The sequence below is a fragment of the Bidens hawaiensis genome, unplaced genomic scaffold (genome assembly GCF_021521415.1).
Source record: "Bidens hawaiensis isolate Kalapana, Puna unplaced genomic scaffold, B.hawaiensis_p1.1 tig00001521_1, whole genome shotgun sequence".
NCBI classification, from domain to species: domain Eukaryota; kingdom Viridiplantae; phylum Streptophyta; class Magnoliopsida; order Asterales; family Asteraceae; genus Bidens; species Bidens hawaiensis.
In genome coordinates, this window is record NW_027491087.1 from 440,253 (window position 1) to 448,073 (window position 7,821).

A 7,821-nucleotide genomic window follows, 5' to 3' on the forward strand; every position below is an offset into this window, starting at 1 on the left:
AGCTATTTATGGAAACACGAGTGATTTGCCACAAAACCTGAAGAACACTTGTAGATGTTCAAAAACACAAACTTTCAAGCTGAAACACACAATATTCTTGAATCCAAGCACTTTTAAGAACACAAGAACACATATCTTCAAAAACCCGAAGACCTTTTAAACACTTATTTCAAGCTTGTAAACACAACTATAACAAGTGAACACGTAGACCAACTTTAACACTTGAACACAAGTCTTTAATCACACAAACAATACCAAAATCCAAGGTTGTGACCCAAGAATTACAACTAGTAGAGCCGAAAGCTCTGATACCAATTGTAGGTCTTATTCACCGATCAAACAACTAAGTTCTTGGATCAATCTTACTAGTAGCTAGCATAAATCACTAGTAGAGAACCAGAATCTCAGATCTTGTTTGAGTGTGGTTATTACCCTAAGTAGAAAGAGTGTGTGTGTGTGTGTGTGAGAGAGAGAGAGGAGAGTTGTTGAGAGGATAAGGTTGTAGTATTTGACAAAATGTTGGTTCTAGTATGTGCATGATTCACCTTGTATAGGTGAAGGCATGCCATACTAGGCTTTCATTATATAGACCCAATGGACTCTAAATACATGGCCTCGGACCCAAACATACAATAAATAAACCGACAAGCTAACCAAAATACATCGTGAATAGTTTAAGTAAATACAAAAGACTAACTAACAAAACGAGGCCCTGCAGATGCGTTGGAAATGTTTAGGAAAATAAAAACAAAAAATATTTAAATATGTCGGGTTTCCAATGATCGGTTCTCCGGCTATAAGAAAAAATATATTAATATGTGAAGGAAAAACGTAAGAAAGTGGAAAAAAAGGTTTAACTACTTGTGTTGGAAATTTCCAACGACATATTTTTGTGGGTAATGTGTTAGAAATGTGTTGGAAATGCGTTTAAAAATATTTCTACAAGGTTTTTTTTCCCACAAACCCGTTTTTGTGGAATATGTGTTGGAAACGATGATTTCCTACGCATTTCCTATGGAAAACGATGTAGGAATTCAAGCAGTTTTCTAGTAGTGATCTCCGATGTGGTGGTGGTGCAACGGTTTTGATTGAAAATGATGGCGGTGTGGTGCTCAGGTGGTTGACATCATGTATCTCCAGCGGGTTTCTGATGATCGGTTCTCCGGCTATAGGATTTCCGGCGGTGGTTTAATGTTGATGGCAGTTATAACCGGTAAGTGAAGCAAAAAAAGTTTTTTTGTGCCCTAATTTAACTTGTAATGAGAAATGGCCTTGGACTGCCTGGGCCTAGTGTGTGTGGGCTGTTCTATCTGATCAAGAAACAGGCCAGCCAACTGCTTTTCTAGTTGGGCTGCTGGAACTTTATTTTGGGCTTGATCCAAACAAAGTGTTTGCAAGATACTTTTGGGCTAAGACAAGATTGTTGCTCGGGTTAACCAAAGAAAGTCAACATTGATCAGGTTTTTTTTTTGTCAAAAATAATTAAAAGAAAATTGATATCCCAAGATAAAAGGGTGATTGTAAGGCAAAAAATGTGGCTTATAATATAAAAAGAACGAAACCCGTTAAATATATTATATGGTCAAGAATATAATTAAAGTAGGCGAGAAATTCGGATATGAGACGAGAGCTTCGGTGCACAAGTTTAGTTTCAACGGGCAGAAGATCTTCTAAAATGTTTAGTTTTAGCTACAAATAGGACCTCGTTGTTAGTTTTTGTGTGTATGTTTTGTATGGTGTTTTCACCCACCCAAGGGGAGCTCACCTTGGGAGGGTCGGTATTAACGTTTAATATATTAATCCATTTTACCGATTACGGGATCGTTTGTTATCTATATTATCTTTATATTATTCATCGATCGTATGATTTCACGCACCCGTCTTGAGCGCTTATCAAGAACAAAAACCGTTCGTTTGTCAGATTAGGTGTCAAGACCTACAAACGGTACGCCTAGATGTATAATTCGTTGTCGGTCGAAGTGACTTAGAAAACTGTAAACCCTTCCCCACAGCAACCATCCTTACAGTTATATATATATAGAATGAGTGTTTTGAGGGTTATAACTTACGACTCTTCTAGTAATATTCATACTTTGAAAATAAGGAATTCAACTAAGTGTGGAAACCAAACATACACATGGATAAAGCTGACCAAATAGGGTGTGCTTTCCCAAAATCATTTCAAACTTAGTGCTCACTTCACATATATTAATATACACCTTTTACTTTTAACAATTAGAAAATCAACACTATTCAATAACTAAAAGTCAAAAGGGGTGCAACAACAACCATTCTTACACCCAAACAACAGTACAAATACTTGGGAAAAATGATTAGTTTCTAGTCGTTGGGAGATTAGAGATGCCATACCGGAAATTATCACAAATATACTTTTTATAGTTTAAACTTAATTTTGTTACTAATCCCCGGTGGACAATGCTGCGCCTGAGTGAAAAAGAAGAAAATAAAAGAAATAAAAGAGCCTTGTTAAGGACGACTCCCCTGTAGTGCTATTGGGGGAGTCGAGAGCGTGAGCCCCCTGCCGCATCCAATCCCCGGTCGGATCAAGACCCTCCATTTGCCGAATGATCTGAACCTTGACCTCGAAGAGGTCTTCCCGTAGTAGCGGCGAGCGAAATGGGAGCAGCCTAAACCGTGAAAACGGGGTTGTGGGAGAGCAATACAAGCGTCGTGCTGCTTTGGTCCGACCAAGAAAGGCATGGGAGTTGTTGGGCATAAAGAAAAGATGCTTCTAAAGCTCTCTTTCTTCTCTTATGATATTTCTAGTTGGATGAAAAGATCACTCCTAAATGAAGTCTCTCTTACAGTTCAAGAGTTTCGAAAGGCTCTTAGCACGCGACCTCAAGCTTTAAACGAATTGAGCTTGAGCTAGCTTAATTCTGAACTTGATAAAGTTAAAAAGCCGAGCTCGAGCCAACTTATTTAAGTTTGAGCTATCCCAGGCTTGGCTTGATTACAACGTATCATTTTTTTTAATTTGCTGAAAAAACCGGTACGGTTAAAAAACCGGGACTCCCAGCAAGCGAAATATACATTTTTGGTTCAAATTAAAGTAACTTTTTAGTCAATATTTGGCGGAAACAAGCTTGAAATGATTCTTGGAAAGATTAAACAAGGCTCAAGGCTGCTGATGCTGTTATCTTTCCTCTGAGTTGAATCTGTTCAGTTTTCATTAATAATTAATTAGTCAAGTCTCATATTGAAACAACTTTCTTTTTCCACAATACCGTTTCTTCGTCTTCTACTCCTCTCCACTGTCAAACATAACTCACAAACAAACAACACCAAAATCCCATTTTCCCCTAAAATAATTAAATCACAAATTCCATTTTGGTGGTTAATACGTGTTGCACGCCAGGTGTTCGACGAAATTACTACTTACGTTCGGATAAGTTAAGGTTGTTTACTTGCATTTGGGTGCTTAAGGGGGTATTTTGAGTTGGAGTTCTACCCAATTTGCTTTATTTTGGAGTTATACCTTCCTCCTCTTATGCCTTAGCGGTTGTTGTGGGGTGCTAGATGGGGGGTGAGCAACCCGTAGTTGCTCCTCTCTTTCGAGTGTGAGGGGTTTGGTCTCTGATTCTTGCTCTAACTCATCTCGAGTCGGGGTCTTTAGGAGTCCGTTGTCTTTTGTGATTTGTTTGTTTTCTGTTCTCGTGTGTACATGGCTACCATAAAAAGAATTCAAAACGTAAATACAGAAGGGCTTGGTCCTAGCTCCACTAACGGTTTAAGGCCATGCCCCTTTAAGCATTTCCACGAGTGTAAGGATGGTAGACCTGGCTATCTCCAAGGATTTGGACCTTTTTATAGATGTTGGGGAAGCTCTTCGGACGGGGGATAAATGGTTATGTGGGAGGTGCATGACATTGCATGCCCTTAGCAGGGGGTGCAAACCTGCTATGTTGATATAATATCTATGTTTCTATATAATGAGAAGAAAAGTAAAAGTGAAAAAAAAAAAAAAAAACCTTAAGAATTTAAGAGTGGTCTAACACAGATGACTTGCATCTATTCTCAGTGTTTAGTCTTGTTGAGTTCTGGTGAATTCGAGCCTTCTATTAATGGCATCATTGATGGCTTTAACTGACAAATTCTTGACGGAAATATGGGTAGCTGATATTCATTTGTTAATAGTGCTATTATACCTTTCTAGTTTCTATTATAATCCGGAACAAAATAGATTAAATCAAATAAAGAGTATCACAGAGAAATAATCAAACTGTTTTTTAATTTTATCATTTACAATTTACATTGAATACTATGGTTATTTAATTATGCGATTTTGGTGATTGTTAACATACATAATAGTGATTCAATCCTTCTCTTAAATCAACATAATTCCTTCACATACAGTTACGTACTATTCTGTTAAGTAATCCATGATTAAGACAAGCTGCTTTTGCATGGACAACAGCTGTTTCCCAACGTGCTTTGATTAAGATATGATAATGCAATATTTTTATTAAATTTTCAATAGGAATTGAAGGCCCAAGTACTTTAGTTTAGGCCCATCAACTTATTCACTTTTTAGTAGTCCGTCTACTTGAACCCGAACTGGAAGGTTGAAAGAAAAACTTGTTGATTATGCTTTTCAGATTTCAAAACCACGCATCCCGGTCCGTATAACTCAACCCCGAATTATTCATAAGTCGCTTACTGGTTACGTTTCTATACGTCAAAACCATGCATCCCGGTCCATCATGCATCCTAGTCTGTATAACCAGAAGCCGAATAATCCTAGAATTCTAGCTGGTTGGTTTACTGTGAACAATAGACTAATTCTTATATCACGTTTACAATGTTCCTACTTGTGCCACGCCATCTACTTGTGTAGTATATAACAAATTGTTCTTTCATCATTTTGTATATCAAGTACTTCATTACTTACAATTTAGATGCAAACAACGTACTAATTAATTATATAACTATTAACATCTAGTTAGTTACCTAATTATAGTAACTTTAAAGTTCAGGCAACAAAATGACTTCAAATGATTTACTATATATCTTTTATAATAACTTGTTATAGTTATTTGTTATTGTTATAAACATGTCCACATATTAACAAAATGGCTACAAATGCATGACTTACTATCTTTGGAACTATCTTGTTATTGTTATTGTTATTGTTATATGTTATAAACATATCTATTTTATAAACATGAGTGCCATTTTATGACCACTTGTCCACTTGTGAGATTGTGAATTTTGTTTTAAGTTAAACCAAACTCAAAAGATGGATGGTTTCTTACATCTCCCTAGGTAAAAAGAAAAAAAATACATACATATATATATATAAACAAAAATTTAAGTTTATTCTAAGAAAGTTTTGCTAGAACCAAGATTTAAGGTACCATTTGTTTCAACAATTCATCTAACAATGTACAACAAAAATAAGTACAATGTACAACTACTCAATGCCAGTGGACTTTTTTCATATTGGGAAAAGGATTTGTACTTGCAAGGAAATGTTAGCCATACCCTCATTCCATGTTTTAAACAACTTTTGTTTAATAGGTCTTGGAAACCCAAAAAAAATGGAAAACATAGTTTGGAAAATCCCAATAAAATCCACAAGTCTTTTCCAACAATTTATTGTAGTTTTAAAACAATTAAAAAAAGCTAGTTATAGAATAAAACATTGATAAAAGTTCATAGATCCAACCAAAATAAAAAGGAAATAAAAATCCTTAAAAATAAAATATATGAAAATAGAACACCAAGAAGATGCAATAGAATGCATCTCTAACATCTAGCTAGCACTTAATTCATATACATCATTGATCATTCTAACAACATTAATGCATAATTGGTGGGTTGTACCTTACGTACAATCAATTAATGGTGTCAATGGAATCTTGAACTTGCTTTTTCCCAGAAGTGGCTTTATTATTATGCATCCAAACCTTGAGCACTTTTCTCTTAACTCCAACTTCTGCACAAAATCTTTGCACTTCCGGATCATCTTCTCTAGGGATCCTCCACCCCACTTTCTCAGCAAACTCCAGCATTTTATCCTTCTGGTCTTGGGTAAACTTTGTCCTGAACCTTTTTTTCGACACCCCGTAGGGCGGCGGTGCAACCGAGCCGCCCCCAGCTGTGAAATTCAGCTCCTCACTCGAGGACTCGGTTGCACCGCCCCCGAGTGGGCTTCCTCCAAAAGCCATTTTGACCGGGGGTGCGTTGATGGAGGAAGCCCACGTGGGGTGGTGGTGGTGGGGGTGGTGGGACAGGGCGGGTGGGGTCCGGTGGTGGTGGTGGTGGAATGATGACGGTGAAGGGGAGGGCGAGGGTAACGGTGGTGGGAGTTGGAGTAAAGCAGGACCGGTGGTGGGGTAGTCTATACGGTGGAAGTTACGGTGGCAGTTGCAGGCGGCGCATTTGAGTGCTTCTAGGGTTCCGTCGTCACCGGAGGGCATGAACTCGCCGCATCCGTCGGTTATGTTGCCACCCATGTTGGCAGCATGGTTTTTGAGGCATTCTCTGTACCTTGGAACTTGTATTGATGACTTCAGGAGTTTAGATCCGACTGATATCGGTGTTACTGAAGCTCCGGTACCCGGGAACCGATCCGGATCCAACCCATGGTCCACTGTTTCGGAAGATGATTCTCTGATCAAGTGGTGGTTGTTGTTGTTGTAAGGAGATGATGAAGTCTGCATTCCTAGTGGTTATTGGAGGCTTCAGTTATACCCTAATGAAAACATATTGTTAACAAGATTTGAAAATAAAACATATATAGTTTACAAGTTGTTGCTTGAGAACACAGAAAGGACATGTGATGAAGATTGGACAAACCCTAAAAAGATAGAATATTATTTACCTTGGTGTTAGTAGAAATTAAGAGGATGGAGGGTTAAGGGTTATGGTGATGGTTTTCATGGGGTTAAGAGAGGTGTTGCAGAGGTTCCAACAAGACAAGTATGAAGGTAACAAGAGACAGGTTGGTTGCCTTAGATGAAGTTAAGAGAGAGAGAGAGAGATGGAAGAGAGAGAGAGAGAGAGTGAGAACCAACTCAACTACAAGAGAAAGATGACATAATATACTTAACTCTACTCCATGTGAGAAGCTTACACATAAATAATCTACCTTTAGAAAAACTAACCTAAATGTTACGTAAACCGTGGTAGAAATTGTGAGTTAAAGTTATCAAATTAAATCAAATCGGGTCAGGTCGTATTAACATGGAGACAGGTAAACTTGAATTCTGAAACGTTTGGGACAAGTATTCATACATGGGACCATTATGGAATTATTTTTTAAAAAATTGACAAGTATATGAGACGAGTATTGTATATGTGATATTAATTTGACTCGACTAACCAAACATACATATCGATCAGCCCGAAGCATACCCATATTGTAGGTCCTCATTCACGGATCAAACAACTACAACTAATGTTCTTAGATCAATATAGACCACCTAGCTAGCGGAAATGACTAGTGGTTAACCGAGATCTCGGATCTTGTTGTGGTTAAGTTATTTCTGGAAGTAGAAATAAAGGAGAGGGAGAGAAAGTTAGATGGATAAGATAATAGTTTGTCAAAAGGTTAAGGTTAGTATGTGCATGCCTCACCTTATATAGGAGAGGACATGCCACACTAGTTTTCCTTTCAAACGACCCAGTGAGCTCTTAACATGTGGCCTTAGACCCAAACATACAAATAAGCAAATTATTACAAAAATGATTGTCTTAGGAATAATACATAAGACTAAATATACAAAATGGGCTCTACAATCTCCCTCTAGTCTTCTCGTATTATTCCTCAGCATCGGTCTTCAGTCGGTCTCATAG

The 7,821-nt window shown here is 37.7% G+C and overlaps 1 pseudogene across 1 annotated transcript; it reads right to left on the reverse strand.

Annotated features, from left to right (window-relative positions):
- Positions 1-5,690: 5,690 nt before the first annotated feature.
- Positions 5,691-7,125, reverse strand: LOC143584147 (zinc-finger homeodomain protein 2 pseudogene; annotated as a pseudogene). Its single transcript, XR_013144309.1, has 2 exons — positions 6,848-7,125; positions 5,691-6,718 (listed from the first exon to the last, which is right to left on the reverse strand). The product of XR_013144309.1 is annotated as a zinc-finger homeodomain protein 2 pseudogene (transcript).
- Between the last annotated feature and the right edge of the window lie 696 nt (positions 7,126-7,821).